This window comes from Phalacrocorax carbo, chromosome 18, assembly GCF_963921805.1.
Source record: "Phalacrocorax carbo chromosome 18, bPhaCar2.1, whole genome shotgun sequence".
Lineage (NCBI taxonomy): Eukaryota > Metazoa > Chordata > Aves > Suliformes > Phalacrocoracidae > Phalacrocorax > Phalacrocorax carbo.
Window position 1 is genome coordinate 10,947,196 of NC_087530.1, and position 17,082 is coordinate 10,964,277.

Below are 17,082 nucleotides of genomic sequence, written 5' to 3' on the forward strand. Positions count from 1 at the left end.
TTGTTGGCTCATCTTTGCTTTTAAAAAAATCAGGAAGATAATTTGGGGTGCTGAGGGGGGGAGGGAGAACATTCAAATAAAAAGGACCAGCTTTAAAAATCTAGTTCTCAACTCTGCATCACAGTAGATAACAGATCCTGAGACACATTTAAGTCCACAGATTAAGGATCCATGCAGATGAGGATTTGCTAGTAGACAACAAATCCAGTATCTAAACAAGGGTGTTCAAATAATTGTGTCCATTCTCTCCTAGACCACTGTAGATTAAACTGCTCTATTTGAGGTATTTCTCCCTCACCCCAAATGGTGCACCTTGAATCAGAGCTTTCCTGATGAAAATAAAGCTCCAAAGTTAAGGACAAATACTTCAGAAACAGATTATTCCATTTTCACCTTCCCATATTAGCAGGGTGCTGCCGTTCCCCTTCCCATTTATCTACTTTATGTCCTGTTGCTTAATTGCTCTTTGTAGCTGATAGAGATCCAAGCCTCCCCCTCCCCCACAAAAGGCTCTTATTTCAAGTTTTAAACCCTGCTTGAGTCTAGGACACACAGAGACCAGACTGCAACCCCTGAGCGCTGGGGAAAATCCGGAGTGGGCTACGGCCAAAGGTGTGAGATTGCTTCACAGATCCAGTCGCCAGACTTCACCCCAGCCATCACAGAGATCTAAACATTTATTTAAAAAAAAAAAAAAGTCTTGAATGCCTTTGATGCCATGAAGCCCTTTTATGTTGCAAGCCCCACATGTGAATCCACAAAAAAGGCAACATGTCATGATAGTGTTAAATAAGGGCTATGCCTGCTTTTTAAAATGAACGCTCACCATAGCGACAGTCTCCGTAAGGAATGATAAAACGTATGGTGACACTGGATATTTTGTTCTGTTGTCACCTAAATAGAATCACCCACAGAAAGGAAATCTCTGTTACCATGCATTAAAATAGATGCTTTGTTTTATTTATAAAGCATCCAAACTGGTTGGTTTGGATGTGTCATAGCACAGGCTGTTCATCCGCCCCTCCCTGCTCTACCCTTTGGGGACTTAATGAATGATGCTGCACTCATCCTGCCCTCGCCTCCCACCGATCTCAGGTGGTGCTGGGGCTGCTCCAACTTCTCGGAGGAAGGTTTGGAGTGCGGGTGGGATCTGTCCCTGAAAAGCCCTGCAAAGAAAAATCCCAGACTTGAAAGCAGGCAGATGTGAAAGCCCTGGTGCAGGAAGATAGTGTCCTGCGCTTCCTCCTCCTCTGCAGGATTACACCCAAACATGAAGTTGGGATATCAGATATGGAGTTATCCTGACCTGTCATTCCCAATTTGGAAATCAGTCATACTCCCTCAGAGTTTAGACTTAGAAGATTGACTGCTATTGATTCTTCTTCAAGCAAACAGCCCAAGCTGGCAATCAGTCAATAATAAGCAATTACTCGACAGCCTCTTATCTCCAGATGCCAGCCCAGACAGCTCGATTCATAGAGGCAGCAGGTCAATACATCAAAGCTGTTCTCAAATTTTAAAATATCATCATTTAAAAACCCACCCAGCCTTCAACCTGGCTAAAAAAGGAATGGGACAGAGACATTCTCGCGGAACAGTATGGTGGCGTAGCACTGATTTACCAAACAGGAGATAGTACGTGATGTGGTGAAATCCACCTCTGACACTCCTCATTTGTGTTGAGTAGCATGAAAGTTGCAGCTGGATGAAGATGATGAGAGAGAGAGAAGAGGAAACGAACCCCTTCTCCTTCAAACCCGTAGGGAAGAAGCAGAGCGGGGCAGCCTTCTTTAAACCGTCCCCATTCCTGGCTGCCTCACTTTGACCCACCTCACTGTCCACCGGGAGCCTCAGAAATACGAACAAAACCATGTTCAGCAACACCGTGGCAGCAAATGGATGGCACTGTTCTAACATCCCCGCTGCGACCCCTATACCCTGCGTATACAATTAATCGTTTCGTCCCAGGAGCTGCGCTGCTTTGCTCTTTCATGGACTAAACGTGATACAAGTACATGAGCCAAAGGCTCCTCTCGTGCATTTCAGCGTGACCCAGAGGCCATGTCGTGAGGCCCAGTGCTGCCCACACAGTGCAACAGAGAAGAAAATCGGCCTTGCTGAAATCTCGTAGGCATTTTACGCTCTCAGTGCAGACTCCCTTTAAAGACTCATTTGTATTAAAAAAAAAAGCTAAGAATTGCCTATATAATTTGCAGGAGACCATGCAGCTGGAATACGAGCCTGGTGCAATGGCAACCTTCTAACTAGTACTGCAGAACCTAGAAACTCTGGTACCTTCACTATTTATCCATGAGTTCTTGCAGAAGTCACGGAAACAGCCTAAAAGTACCAGCAAAACAGAGCAATAATTCAGCTTCTGCTGCTAGAGGAGGTAGGTGGCTTACAGGATGCTGTATCCTCCACATCAGGTGTTAACCACTGGCAGAGAAGGAGGTACAGAAGGTACCAACAAGCTGCACAAGCACAGTAAAGCCAAGACCCTCAGAGCCCACAAAGCTCATGCTGCACAAGCGTCCCAGACTTACAAAGCCTGGGGCAGCTCCAGGCGATGTAGCTGTGACCCCATCTAGGCAGGCTGCCAGGGGCCTGAACAGTACCAAATACATAAGAAAACCAAGAGAAAAAGGAAGCATGACTTGGGAAAGTGGTGTCTCTAAGCATGGGGGACCAGCAGCTCCCAGTGAACACAGAGCACGCAGGCTTCTTGCTTCATTTGACATGACCACTGGTCCCAGGAAAGAGCGTATTTGTATAACGATTATGACCAAATCTTGCAGAATGAGCATCTCCAATCACACTAACTTGAAAAAACAAGATTTGGAGCCCAATATCGAAACAAAAAGGGGTGACCCACTGGAAGCAAGATCAAGTCAATGGCTGGTACTCACCCTTCATACTCTATTTGCCGGCAAACGGCAGGCATCTGAGGACATGGTCTAAACGTCCACAGACCTCAACACCCTTCAGAGGTCTGGGAGGGATGGCCAGGTGAAAGGCAGCAGATCGTGAATTACTTCAGTCGCACTCACCAGTTGGGTCAGACTTCCTGTGGAAGAGCCTGCTGAGGTTTTCACCTCTAGCTACACACAGCGCACTCGGTTCTAAATTTCATCAGTGGCTGGGAGAGCAGGAAGCTGTGGGAATGTACGCCCAAAATCTGAAAAGGATTTCTCCTTTTCTTACCCACAGAGCAGCTGCAGGTGGCTTTTACACTGTCGGTCTAGTCTGTAACATCGTGGCAAAGCATGGAAGAGCACTCAGGAGGGGGAAAAAAAAAAAAGCGTTAACACATAATACTGTATCACTATCGCCATTTATAGTAAAGCCACAAAATGCCAAACCAGCTGACAGGATCCCACAAACCACACTGCAGAGCAACAGCGGGCTCCTGAGTTTTGCAGCCCATCAGAATTATTTTCACACAATACCTGCATTTTTCTAGTATAAAATACGGTGCCCTTTTCTCTCCCCGTCCAAACGTACAGATGAATGGCAGGTCAGTGCATCCGCACTGTAGGGACAGTCTAGTGGTAGCACAGGGATAAAAGGGAGCCTGCAAAATCGGAGTTGTTTAGCTCCCCACGAAGGAGAGCAGCCATGCTGCCGGCTATCGGCCTGGCTTCAGCGGACGCACAGCTTCAGTCTGGTCGGCGTCGTCATACTCCGAAAAAGGAAAATAATACAGCAACGTTACAAACCGTAAATGCGGCAGTAACGCAAGGCTATTTCTCATCTTTTATGATGAAAACAATGACAGTCGCAAGACGAGATATCACAACCTGCCATTCATCCTTCCCTTCTCAAGGTGTGACCGTTTCATAGAAAAGCTGCTCATGACCTGTTGTGCCCTGCTTCCTTCTTCTAAATCGCAGCGTTACGTTAGCACCAGGATCCCGCTGCTCTGGGTCTGGATGCGCTGCTAGACCAGCAAATGCTAGAAACTGGGGCAGAGAACAAAAAGGGTCCATAGCCCCACTGAGGATGTTATCAAAGAGGCAGCAAGAACATAAAATGGGACCAAGACACCTCTCTTCGAGCAGGGAACTGCCATCTCCAATACTTCTGGTGGGCAGAATGATAATTCAGCGAGTTCATCATCTCAGTAAGAAATTGCAGCAGCTCAGCCCCACGTCTGCTTCTTGTCAGGAGCCCCATGACTGACCAAGGCATTGCTCCTCTTCACAAGCATGCTATATTTCATGCCTGGCATGAACATGCCATTACAGTCCAAGACCTCACGGCTGACTTTGGTGCAGAGAAGCAGAATTCGGGACAGACTTTTCTGTAAAGGCAAAGCAAATCCCTACTTGCATGTTGAGCAGGTTGCCTTTGCAGGAGGAGACCTGGTCAGAATACCTCTCACTGGACAAATCCAATTTAGGTTAAATTCCAGAAGTTCATTGGGCAGGGTAGACAAAATTAGCCTCTTAATGGGATCTCACTGTATTTCAGGCACCTTTCAGGGCTTATCAGAGTGGCCCATGCGGTTGCAATGAATATGGATGCTTTAGAAAATAATCCTCAAAGCAGACTGATTCGGGGACTTCCCTTTGGCCCTTCTAGCACCTTCTGCATGGAGGCACCACACCAAAGGGGTGTGCCCAGTGCCCTGCTTGTAAATGTTACCCCCTGGAGTGTGGGGAGGGGGAGGATAGCAAATAGCAGGCTTCTGTGCGATTGCAACCCACTGTCAAAATCAATCCATGGTGGTTTGTGTTCGCTGCGTCACACTGTCTGCAGCACCAGTTTTGATGCTGGAGAACTTCAGAAGAGCTCGGAAGATCCTCATACTTCACACACACATGGATTCGTTTTGCCCCCCGCTGGTTGCAAGGATCTGACTAACTGATTTGTCTCTCAGGATAAACAAACACTGTTTAAGGGGGTCTTTTTCATTTAGCAGGAACTGTCCCTCTGCACCAGGCTCTCCCTATGACCTACACCAGTGGATTTCAACCTTTGGCCTGCCAACTACTTCCAGCAGGCTCCGAGAGGTAGCTAAGAAAAGCAAGCCACTTGCAGTAGTCATATTTGCTATACAGACATTCACACCCTACTGGCATGGGATTAAAAACCACCCAGACAAACTAAGCAGAAGTAACAGAGAGGAAGTCCTGGAGGCGTCTGGCTTTAAGTATGAAAGCAAAAAAAAAAAATAATTTCTTTTTTCAAAGCTTAAGCAAATGGTTCAGTGAAGCTGACAAAGACAAAAATTCTCATGGTGCCTTATGAAAATGAGTAAGACGGCTAGCAAAGGCAGTACCAGCTTCAAGGAAGTAAGGCTCAAAGCATGGCTCTGAGCTGGCCTCACCTCTGGCTTGTAGCACCTGTACAGGTTGAAAACCAAGCAGTGAAGAGGACGACCATTATTTCTCCACTCTCTGGATTAAAATTCAAAGATGAAGAAGTTACATGAACTGCTGAGGATCACAGCACCCGGAGACTGCCTTGCTCTGGGAACAGATCACCAAGCCCCACGCTCTCAAGCCTGCCGTAACGCACGGGGAGAATCCAGACCTCAGGGAAACTGAAGGACTTTGCTGCAACCTATTCCAAAGGCCCTGACAGCACAAGACTGTGACTGCGGCCTTCCAAAACAGACAGGTATCAATGCGGAGATGCCGCCTCCTGTGCCTGTTCACTACCCTGGGAGAATCATTGCCTCCTCCACGCTCTGAGCATTCCTGTTTTGCTCAGCAACGTACCTTTCACACCGCATGCAAAGCAAACGAGCAGCGGGATACGGTCCAGCCTAACCTCGCCTGGCATCTACGTTCCAGCTTTTTGTTTGCATGTTTCCAAAATAGCTTGTTCCCCATTTGACCCATTAAAAAAAAAAAAAATCGCGACCACAGAGAAATACAAATGCACGGAATGACAAACCCTGAAATGGTACAATGTGAAAAAAAAGTAAATTAGTTCAAGGATCTGATTACCAGCCCATCCACAATTTTTGCATCTTTTTAGCTATCCCTGATAGGGGCATCCTTTATAGCATGATAGCTTCTGTTGAGACAACTCAAAGCACACTCAAAGTTATACCAACATAAACGTGCTCTATCAGCATGACTTTGGTCGACGCTTACGTGACATGAGGCACAGCCAGGTTTACGCCAGCGGAAACGTGCTTGTATTGACACGGCTAGGCCCTGTGTCTTCACACGAATTAGCTATACCAGTAAAAAGTGCTAACTTTAACTGTCTGTTAACTGGGATTTGTAGAGTTTCCGTCTATATATGCCGAGCTGTATGTAAATGAGCTCTCACAGTACAGTCTTAATTAATAGTCATAGTTTTCAGCATGCAAAGGAACTGCCACAATCATCCTGTCAACAGTTGTTTCTACAAATCCAGTCGCTCATGGCTGAAAACCTGCAAATGCGGTTTAAAACACCTCACAAAAACCTGCAAATGCTGTTTAAAACACCCCACCATCATCTCCTGCTTCCTGGCTTCTCCGCTCTGCCGAGGAGGGCTGTGAGGCACGCACCTCCGCCGGAGCCCTTAGCCACGAGGTCTCCAGGCCATGGGAGTAGCTTGCTTTGCTCAGGAGGGCTTATTTTGCCAGCACAACTGCACCCACACTCAGCCAGCACAGCCTTACCGAGGCAGCATTCCTAGATGGAGGCATGGCTCACACCTACCCACTCATCTAGGGCTTAGACGTGCAACCCTATATCCAAGGCGCAGCCAGCATCCAACCCATTGTGTCACCGATGAACCGCTCTCCCCGTAATGCTGAATACTATGGCATTTTAGTAATTATTACTCAGATGTGTAAATGTTTGCAAGATCAAAACCTACCTGTCTAGCTGCGTTATGAAATTACAGAGCGGAGCACTCAGCAGCACACAGTTGTGCTCCTCTTCTGTCTGGTTTGGATCTGCAATGTACCATTACAAGAGGCACCATGGGCTCATTCCTCCATCGAGTGGCATTCATATAAACAAATAACCTACGCCACAGGTAGACAGACCGCTTGGCACACTCATGGCGGGCTATCAGGCCAGGAGAGGGGTTTTATCTGATTTTTGGGCACCATGTCCCTGGAGAAGCTGATGTTGTCACATAAGCAATTCATAGGATCTAGTAGAAAAGATAGAGATTTCAACTAGTCCTCCCATGTGCTGCCCAGCCCAAAGGCAGCAAGGCGATACAGCATTCTCCTGTCGAGAGAGACAGACGTGCTTAATGCCACAGTGCAGCTGGTGAGTTAAGGGGAGGATCACCAAGATAATGGCAGCGTCTGTGTGAAGATTAGCTCTAAAACCAAGCTTGGGGAAACAGCCCCTGAATTCACATGAGGCATACAAAAAATTTTGATTCAAGTGTTCCTGTAGAAAGAAATGGGGAAATTAGTGTGTTCCTGGAAATTCATTTGCAGAGGTGGCCTGTGTGTGACTGTTCCCAGATAACAACGCTGAAAGAGCAGCGCGTTGAGACACACGTGCCTGAAAACCCAAGGAACAAGCGATGTTGTCAGGCAGAGGCAGGAAACCCTGTCCTCCTGCCTGTACCCCCCAGGTGATGTAACACGCAGGGATATTTACAGTTAACAGAAACCATATCCTATGTTGGCCAAACCTTCGCAAAGCTCTGATAATGCAGTGAAAAAGCAATACTGGTTCATTTTCCTTCCATGCAATTTAACTTCTAGTACTCAATATAACACACTCCTTCCCACTCTTGTGCCCAGAGCCAAACAAAGCGGATCTGCTGGAGAGTGAGGTTTAAGCAGGATTTAAGACATGCCTTGAACTTCTGATGGCAGTCCATGAAGGAGTAGACCCTACCCAGACTGAGCAAGAGACTGTAACCACATGGTTTTGTCATGCACAGAATAAAAGAAAGCACTGTGAATTCATGCCAAAATATTAAGGGATTTTTCTTATTTAAAAAAAAAAACCAAAACAGCTGAATTGCCCAGTGGGGCAGAGCTTTCCCCAGTGCTTTTGCAAGGCCAGATGCAGCCACAGCCAGACTGTGGCTGGGAGGAACCTGCGCCAGGCGCTCCTGAGCCGCGTGACCATGGCACAGCCCATGCCAGAGGATGCTGCTGGGGAACTGCAGCCCTCTTAGCCCCCTCTCTGCTTTCCCCCACCTACCCGCACTGTGAAGCTAGGCCTGAACCTCCAGCTGCAACTGCTACACTCTTGCAAATTCTCAGGAAAACACCAGTTGTAAACAAACAAATGGGAAAGTTTGCCAAAGCGACGCTTTTCTACCCAACATTTTGCTTTAGAAAAGTCAGCGGCAGGTTGTCAAAGTGGATTTGTTTATCAAAAGTGGATCTTTCCTAGCAAGGAGCACAGAATGCACGTGCAGTAGATGCTACAACCACATAGGTTTGTTAATAATTGCATAGGCTGAAGCAGCATACATTAGCCTAATTTAAAAATGGAATAACGTGAAAGATTACATCCTCAAGAAAGATCTCATTTTCAAGATCACGTCCAATGTTGCTATCAGAAGTCCAAAGAAGAGGTGCTGGACACATTTGGAGTCATACGGGCTTTGATCACAAATAGCTCATATGTAAAAAAGTGCTTCTGGAAGAAGTTTTCTACTTCTCTTAATCAGGTCCACCCATGGTTTCAAGGAATGAAGCCAGAAACCAGAGCATAGAAAATAGTGAACGTTTTGACATATGTAAGTTGCCATCTCTTACCCAGTGATGATAACCTGTACACTTAAAAATTAACATTCTGCATTTACAAAGCCTGCAGAGCAGCCCAGACTGCAAAACCCAGCCACGGCATTTGGCCGGGGCATTCGAGGGTGGGAGCCTCTGCTCATCGCCAGGGAAACTACCAGCACAAAAGGGATGGAGGGATGCGTTGGGATGGAGAGGCCACCTGGCAGACCTCGCAGGAAAGCAACCGATACCGCTCCGCACACCTCGTCTCAGCAGACTCAAGGGACTTCCAAACGCAGATCCCAAACTGATCTGAAATAGCAAATTCAGAGATGACAGCACGCCCTTTCCCCTGCAGATACGCTGGCACCAGCAGCGCACGGCGGCACCTTTAAGGCAGGCAGGCTGCTGACAGCAAGGACACTGCATTCCCAGTAGACGAAGCACCACAACGGCGATGCCAGGCCGATTAGCAGAATTTCAATTCATTGGCATTTAACAAGGCTACAAAGGCGTTCTTGGGCACAGAGGCTTTTCAACAGGGACAAATTCTAAATCTCATAATCAGACTCCACCAACCAGCCTTGCTTGGACAGTTTTTAAGATTCTTTTGTTTAAATTGCTGACCACCCCAGCGCTTGGGTACAGGGCAAGCCGTCTGCCCTCACCAAAGTGGATGGCAAATCCTTCCCTGATTTCTGTGGTTTTGGATCAGGCCCCAAGACTCTCTTTAATGTAATGCTCTACTTTAGTCTATGTAATCTTCTGTCTTATTGAGGGTCAACGCTGCAAACTCTCCTTGCACTTAAGTCCTATTATCTGTCTGCACTAATTCTGCATAGAGGGCATTTACAGGTCCTTAGCTCTCTGCTCATATAGCTCCACATTCAGCAGCCCCAGTCAGCCGTGAAACTGGGCATCTGCTAAGTAAGAGGGAAAAAAGAAAACAAAACCTAGAGATGTACCTTACTTCAATACTCAGCTGTACAGTCAGTTGTTCCAGTACTCTCATTTTGCACATGGCACAACACATACTTCGGAAACTCTGGGAAGCAAGGTTATGTTCTGTGCTTGCAAAGCACCACTACCTATACTTACAGGGCAATAGAAATTAGCTTAATTAATAATACATCAGCAAGAAAATGTTAATGAGCACCCAGCAGGGAAAAGGACTGTTGTCTGATCTCCTTGTGTGGACTCCTTGCTTTGGCAGCAACCAGCAACTGCATCAGCATTACCATCCCCGTGCGAGCTATCTGACTCATCAGGGAACGCGTGCAGGAACCACGGGCCTCCTGTCACCATTTACATTTCTCTTTTAAAGCAGACACTGTTGCATCAGGAGCAGCTCTTGGCAGCTCCACACCGACTTCCACTTGTGGAGGTTTTGTCATTTAAAGAAAAATTTAGAATATCCCTGGGCATCTGATGTATAAATACACGTAGACGACGGGGCCTCCTGCAATTGGCTCTTCGGCCACAGCTGCAAAATATACAGCTCTGCTGACAGAGCCTGCGTCGGCTTCAAGCTGCGGACACAGCAGTGCTGCTGGATCACAAGCACGCTGCGGGGGAACCGCATCAAACCTCCCTGCTCCTGAGAGGCTGCTGAGACTATCCGAGCCATTTCCTCGGGGCCTGCCCGCCCTCGCTGGGCGAAGAGGCACCGCAAGCGCAAGCCGGTGTGCTGCCAGATGTCCCAGCTAGGTGCATTTCACAGCCGATAATGGAAATCCCCTCTCCCAGCTGTTTTTCCTCCGAGCTGCCTCCCCGTTGCAGGAGGCTGTTTTGGCAGGAGCCAGCGCCCCACGAGCAAGAGCCCGGGGCTCGCAGCTGCCAGCGCGGCTCTGCCACTGGAGCGCATCCGCACTGGCGCTCGGCCGCGGCGCGTTCCTCAAGGGCTTGTGCCGCATGGGGAGGTGGTTTCCTGCAGCCAATGGAGAAGCTGCCGTTCCTGCCTTTCGTCGGAAGCGTGGCTGGAAACAAAGGCCCGGTGAAGAAAGGCAAGTTGGCTGGTAAAACTTCCTAGCAATAGCCAAGCCTCAGACCAAGACAAATCACCCTCATTCCTCATCACCCACAGCCAGGCTGCCTCTGGGATCACACCAGGACCCACATTTAAGCCTGCACGCTGGCTGGGGGCGAGGAGGATCTTCGTGTCTCCTGTCATTGCTGAAGGCAGCCTCGAGCCACAACTGCAGGACAAACAGCAGCAACAGCAACCTAACGTGCATCTTGTAATTGCATAAAGCACCGGCATTTGCATCCACAGCGGTAGGGAAAATTTTAGTCTGCTGTCACACAGGGGCAGAAGATAAATTATGTCTATAAAACAGCATCCATGAGGGTAGTCTAGAGGTGTGGATTTGAGAAGACATCAAACCTATCAGTTTTTAATAAAAGCCATAAATGATTAAGACCACTGTGCTGTCAACAAAGAGCTGCATGAGAAAAGGTGCTAAACTCTTAGAAACCCAAGAACATAACCCTATCACCAGCATGAAGGGTACTTTCAACAGGGAAGGAGACTATAAAACCCACCGACAAAGAAATCCCAAAAATGTGGGAGTTAGGCACGGAGTACGCTGTGTGTGACAGACACCTGGTCTAAATCTTTAAAAAAGATGGGAAATAAAACCTGCAGTGACTGGAAAACAAAGTGGAAATAACCAAGACAGAATATGATCCCCCCTCGCTGGCCTTTTCAAATGATGCAAGCTGGAGGCTGTGCCAACCTCTCCCCAGTGTAAATTCTCAACAGTCAAAGCAGGCGAATCTTCAGCAAATGTGCTCAGTAGCAGTTTGTTTGCTCACTGGTGGCGTCTCCCTGGTACAGGGGGATGTTGATTAAAAGACAGCATGGCTCTTCACCTCGCCTCTCCACACACGCTCTGAAAGCCACAGGATCTGGCACTACAGCAAGAGTAAATATTGCATCTCATCTGAAGGCCATCTTTAAAGGAACATTCGCTGTTTCTCCTCAAAGTGTGGCAAAAAAGATTAACTATTCCAGATGTCATCTCCAGGTCCTATAGGACACCTCTTATAAACAATCATCTGTGCATATTAAGGAGGCATTGAAGTACCAGTTTGAAACAATGCATCCTAGCAGCACGAAAAAATACCCTTTCTAATCCAAAGAACAAAAGCATTTCCAAGGTATGGAATTCACGGATCCTTAACATTTAAAACACAGATTTGACAAAAGCTATTACAAACAAGGTTGCAATTAAAAACCCCTAATGTCTTGGTTACCAGTTCAGCAGTGGTGCTCTTTGCAAAGCCTTCTGGGTGTTGATTTAATCTATCAAATATTAATAATGCTCCTCAATTAATAAAATATTTAGACTCGTGCTTTATGTTCTCATAATCTGGAGGTTTACGTTCAAACTTGCAGGCCAACAGGATACTGGATGGAATCATAGAAACCAGCTCGCAGCCTGATTGTTCATGCTTTTATCTCCCAAATACAGATACTTTCTTCTTCACACTGATAAAACCACGTTTAACGGGGTGTAAACTTGCTACCTTCCCCCTTGAACGTAAGAAAGGCATCAAAAAACTAAGTTAATTTCTCAGGTCCCAAAAACACAAGGGACTTAAACACCCATCTCCTATTTAGTGCAGGTCCTGATGACCTCCAAGGTGGAGGCGCTGCCCCTCCAGCCCCCAAACCCTCCCCTGCACCCTGTGCTAGCACAGACGTGGCTGGCGATCGCGGGGCGTGCGGGGCTGACTCGAGCTGCGTGGCGCTGCCAGCCTCCAGCGCCCTCCCGCAGGTCCCTTCCACGTGCTGAAAGCAAACCTCACAGGGAATCAACTTCAGCCAAACGCAGCATCAAAACATGCCTTGGGTAACACCCCGGAACTGAGATAATCAAGAGAGGATAAATTAAACTCCAGGGAAGAAATAGTAAAAAAATACATATGGCTTTGGTGTCCAGCTGCTCACAGCTGGGCTGAGCTAACGCAGCATCAAAAACTTTAGCCAGTTTGGAGGCACACACAGCTTCGAAGGCAAGGGCCTTCGGGCATTTGCATTCACTAGACACTAACGAGCGTCACGTTTCAATAACTACCTCCTGATACTGCGACAGGCATACTTTCAATTCCCAAATCAACAGCTGGATGAAGCATGTAATTTTGAAACCCATTAATCCTTTCTAAGTCTTCTACCATGTGCACGTTTAATTTCCCACTTCTTGAAACAGTACGATTGTTGAGAGAACCTGACTATAGCTTCTGAATGCTCTGGGTCAGCAGTATGAACCATCCCCAATTACCACTGAAGTTGGATAAACATTTGGGTAATTTGCCTTCTGGCTTTGAGCCTTTGGCAGAAATTACCTATTAAAACTTCCTCTGAAACTTCAAGGCCTAGAAATGTGGGACTGGAGAGGAAGAAGGTACATGAGATTCTCAAGAATCCAGGAGCTCGTGCTTAAAAGGACGGGGGGGGGGGGAATGTATTTCACTGCACTCAGGGCTGTATTCAAATGCATCAGCAGGTCATGGCCAACAGCCCTGGGGAGCCCAGGGTTCCCTTTTGCCAGTTAACATGCAACATACATCTGTCCACATCTACACTCGAGTGCTAAAATTAATTAAAAATCTGAAGCAGCACTCCGAACAACGCATAAACTTTTTCTCTTAACATAACCGAGGCCAAAGCACAGCATATTTCAGTTCGGACACCTGGACTTCAATTCCCTCTCCACGGGGGTGCCTGTGCTCTCGTGCTGCGCTCCCTTTGCCTCTGTGGATGGCTCAAGCCATCACATTCAGCCTGGCTGCCCTCGTTCTCAGAAGCAATAAGCACCATGTTCCTCTTCTTTTTAGCAACAAGCGCAAGCACAAGCAGGCACTTTTTTCTGCAGCATCACAAGCCTCCTGGACTTGGCTCAAATACTTTGCCCCAGATCACAGGTAATGGGCCTGCTGTGTGGTCTCTGGGCACCACCGTTACCTCCACTCACCTCGATTTGTTCAGTTCCCTGCTTCTCTGCTGTTGGTTTTGAGTGCAGTAGCCACGGCAAGCTCATAACCGCCTCCTGGTAGTGGCCTAGCTGACCCAAGAAGCTATAATCACATTGATTATTTTTACCCCTGTTTGCATTTGCATACAGGTATATCCCCGTTTGCATTTGCATACAGGGACATTTTGCATTTCTCTGTAACAAAGGGGCTCAGTCACTTACCTGGCTTTGAGTTTATCCGTGTCAACTCAGTTATCTTGCTCTGTATTTACTTCCTCCCCAGCTGCACCACCTGCAAATTTCCTCCCTCTCCCGTGTGCTGTCTCTGCAGGAAGATTAGCCGTATGCAAACAGAAGTGGACCTGAATTTTCTGCTCTACCAGTCCATCCCACTCACCATCTCCCTGTCCTGAACTGACACTGCTCACCACTGCCTCCGAGAGCTCTCCCTTGAGAAGGAGATATGACGTTGAAAAGGATGGATTTAATATTTAATAGCCCACCTCCAGCCCCAAGCGAGTCCCTCGTACACACAAGTAGCTCATCCCGACACGGTGTCAGCTCACCTTGCTCAGCAGCTGCCTGCAGTCTATGTCAGGCAGCGTGTATGAATGGTGACTCCTCCGTGGAGCCAAGCTATCTTAAGCGTAAACTCGGGCAAAACGAGCTGGTGTGGAGGCAGACAGCAAGACAACGGTGGGGACCAGGCTGGGCATTAAGAAAACAGGAATCCTCTTGGGAGAATGCCTCCTATTTGAAAAGAGGATACGCTGGATGTCCTTGATACTTTGCCTTCGCTAGAAATTTTTAATTAAAAGCAGGAAAGCCTTTCTATTTTAGACACAGCAATACCAGCATCAAGCGCTTTTATAAATACAGTTTATTCTGGGTTTATACGCATTTCACAGAGCCTGGCAGCCCAGCTAAGCCAGCAGGGCTCCAGCAAACTCTTCCACTCCCTGCCGCATTTACTATACCCCTTCAACCAGCCACCAGCCATCGCCAGCAGGACTTGCCTGCCCACACACTGAGGGAGGATGGACTCACACGGCTTCTCCCTGATCCACCCAAGACACAGACAACTAGGTGAGCCTTTCGGCGGCAACCTTTGCCTTCCACAACTGTCAAGGAAGGAAAAATCTCCAGCAAAATGTCTCTTGAAGCACTCAAACAGACCCCTTGAACCTCTCACAGTCCTGCACAAAACATAACCCCCTTACCTCCTCCTTCTCTGGGACCCACTGACCCAAACCATCGGCTCCAGTTGTGCTCTGCTCCAAGCACTTTCCTGTGAGAGGGGAAACGCGGGAGTAATACGGCCTGCTGCCCTCCCCTCCACAGGCCACTTCTGGAGCAGAGAGGCCACGTTGGCTGCACTGCCCCAGCTTCAGAAGGGGAAGAGACAGACCACAAAATGCCAGGCAAGCTGATGAAGAGCAAGGCCCCAGCCTAGCGTTTCGGATCAGTGGCAACGCAACAGTATCAGTCCCTAATCATTTCGATATCAGCTGCTCTCGTGCACCTTTGGAAGCGTGATACCCCAGGGTACCATACGTCACTCTGCTCGCGGCAATGAACCGCTAAGGGATGCTAATGCCTCCATCAGCTGGCACAGCTGTTTGCAAGGTGAGTGCCCATCCAGCTCTATCTGCCAGCACAGCTCGAATCAGCTCCCTCCACGGAAGAGCTGTTTGTTTGTTTTTCTTGTTGTTGTTGGGTTTTTTGCTGGTAATTGCATCTCTACCAGGACTTCTGCTGACATAGCTATGGTGGAAGGGAGAGCAATTTCATTGCATTCGTGGGCAGATAACTAAGCAGGCAAAACTTCTCAAATGTAGACCAAGCCTCTACTCTGGAAAGCAAAAAATAAGCTACCCTGGTCTAAAATCACCTCTAAACTAATATAGCTGCATCCACAGCAAGGACTTTTATTAGCATGACTATTTCAGCAAGAAAAAATGAAAAATCATCCTCTCCAGCAAGCATAATTATATTGGAAGAGCTCTTTTTAAAATATAAACGTTTGATTCTGCCTTGACTGACAAAATGTTCTTCAGATGCTCTCTTCAGTCATGTTGCCTCAGCCACATTAGCTTAACACAACTGAAGGGCACTTTTAAGGCTTTATTAAAACTTCAGAAGTCATACTTGCCCATTCTGTTATTATTTAAAGTTGGCCTAAACAGAAGAAAAGGATGAGTTCCCAAACAGCCTCTGCTAGCCCGGAGCTTGCTCAGCCTGCGAGAATTCATGGCAGGAAAGTAAATGTTAGTATCCATTTGACACGTGGGAAATTTTGTCACGGGCAGGGCAGCGTGCAATTTTAACAAGTTAATGAAGTAACCCTCGTGCAAAAGCCCCTAACTGATAAAGTTATAAACTCTCCATACTAGGTGTTTAGCATCAGAGAGGGGAAAAAACTCCTTTCTTCATATAAAGATGCAGCTAAAATGTTGCAAACTATGTTAAGGTTGATACCCCAGAAGAAATCGAACACAACTGGGAATGCACGTCTTTTTCCTGCGTTCGTGTCAACGTAGTATCAACATACGTCACTGCACTAAGGCGAGTGAGAAAAGCAGCTGTCCTGCAGCCATCAAAACATGCAGGCTTCCACACAGCTCACAAAGGAGGAGAGATGATGGGGTCTAAAATGCACCAGGGTCTCCTGATGTAGCTTACTGAAACATACTCTGTATTAAAAGCAACAGCCCGGGGAAAGCAAAGCCCTCTCCTCATTGCGATACCAGCTGGCAGGAGTAAATGAGAGAGGAGGAAGGGCAGGGCAGGCCTGAAAGAAGCACTGGAACGTCACCTGCAAAACAGAAAGTGGGAAACTGAAGAAGTCATCTACGTGCTCACTGCTCAAAGGCACTGCTCATTAGGTCCTGGCTTTTCCTATTATCGCTCCTGCACTCGGTGGCCTATTACAGCAACCTCCTTCCAGCTAGGGACCCGTGAGGAGGAAGCGCTTTGACATGAGTGAATGTTGCCCCTTAATCCAGTAGGGAGTTCATTGAACAGGCGGAGGGCTGCCTACAGAGCTCCCGGCACCAGCTGGCTGAGGGGATGAGAGCAAGGATCAAAGCCAGGGCAAAGCCTTAGCACCGCGAGCCTGATTTGCGAAACTGCTCAGCCTGTTGAGTCCTCGCCTCTAAAATGTGGGAAGCCACTGGGTGCTGAACTCGTCGGAGATCCGGCCTCGGCTGAGGGTGCTGAGAAGTGGGGAAATCTGTCCCCTATGTGGCTTGCACGCCGCCTCTTCACTTTAAAGATCAAAGCTGCATCTCCAGAAAAAAAGATGTTACAGATCAGAACAGATAGGAGGAAAAAAAAAAATTATGAAAAATGCAGTGTGACTTTTGAAGGGAACCACTTCATTCGAAGCCACACACACACCTTGCTTCCTGCTTAGCATGCAGGCACCAGCCTTCCTGAGGTCAGCACGAG

General features: G+C 47.6%; 1 protein-coding gene across 1 annotated transcript in view; it reads right to left on the reverse strand.

Moving 5' to 3' along the window:
• Positions 1 to 17,082, reverse strand: part of LOC104052160 (histone-lysine N-methyltransferase EHMT1-like) — a 124,114-nt gene that overhangs the window by 103,542 nt on the left and 3,490 nt on the right. The gene's annotated exons all lie outside the window — the stretch shown is intronic.